Source organism: Bison bison, unplaced genomic scaffold (genome assembly GCF_000754665.1).
Source record: "Bison bison bison isolate TAMUID 2011002044 unplaced genomic scaffold, Bison_UMD1.0 scf7180017864452, whole genome shotgun sequence".
Taxonomy (NCBI): domain Eukaryota; kingdom Metazoa; phylum Chordata; class Mammalia; order Artiodactyla; family Bovidae; genus Bison; species Bison bison.
The window spans coordinates 2,699,351-2,700,481 of record NW_011495014.1 but is presented as its reverse complement, the minus strand read 5'-3'; the positions used below and the strand labels follow the sequence as shown (position 1 = coordinate 2,700,481).

The 1,131-nt window shown below is 40.7% G+C and overlaps 1 protein-coding gene across 1 annotated transcript in view; it reads right to left on the bottom strand.

Moving 5' to 3' along the window:
• Positions 1 to 1,131, bottom strand: part of SCN7A (sodium channel, voltage-gated, type VII, alpha subunit) — an 80,548-nt gene that overhangs the window by 59,425 nt on the left and 19,992 nt on the right. The window lies entirely within an intron of this gene.

The window sequence follows — 1,131 nt, the reverse complement described above, 5'->3', positions numbered from 1 at the left end:
AAATAAAATTAGAGAAAAAAAAAAAAAAAAAAGCACTTATGTGTGTAAAATACAGATACACATAATATATGTGTGTATGTGTCTGCATATATAAACGCACAGAATTGTATACACACACATATGTGCACTTTTGTTATACATACATATCCATTTGGAAAATTCATTCATGTGTTGTATGCATAACCATATTATACATTGCTGTTGTTGTTTAGTCCCTAAATCCCATCCAACTCTTTTGCAACCCCATAGACTGTAGCCCTGCCAAGCTCCTTTGTCCATGGAATTTCCCAGGCTAGAATACTGGAGTTGGTTGCCATTTCCTTCTCCAAGGGATCTTCCTGACCCAATGACTGAATCCATGCACCATCAGGGAAGCCCTCATATTACACATTGCAAACATTATCTAGACTACAATATAATAACATTATGTAATGTATAGCATAAAAGGCATATAAGGATATTGGAATCTTTTTAATATATACACTTATACTGTAAAATGTCAACATGCTTCCACCATGCAAAGTATTTGAAAGAGTTGTGATTAACAGAATGATCTCTTTGCCTTCCATCCAGCATGCATGCTAAGTCCCTTCAGTCATGTCTGACTTTGAAACTCTATGGACTGTAACCCGCCAGGCTCCTCTGTCTTGGGATTCTCCAGGCAAGACTACTGGAGTGGAAGGTTGCCATGCCTTCCTCCTGGGGATCTTCCTTATCCAGGGATCGAACCCACATCTCTTACATCTCCTGCATTGACAGGTGGGGTCTTTACCACTTGTGCCACCTGGGACTGATTCATCTTCTTTTCACCCATTTGGTAAAAGTATTGAATGTACTACAATATCAAAGAATATCAAATTACATTTGTCCACAATGGGGTTAATTCTTACCTTCCCCAAGTTTGATCTTTTTTTATAATTACTTCATTTTTGTCAGAAGCTTTCAGTCATGTCCGACTCTTTGCAACCCCATGAATTGCAGCACGCCAGGCCCCCCTGTCCATCACCAACTCCCAGAGTTCACTCAGACTCACGTCCATTGAGTCAGTGATGCCATCCAGCCATCTCATCCTCTGTCGTCCCCTTCTCCTCCTGCCCCCAATCCCTCCCAGCATCAGAGTCTTTTCCAATG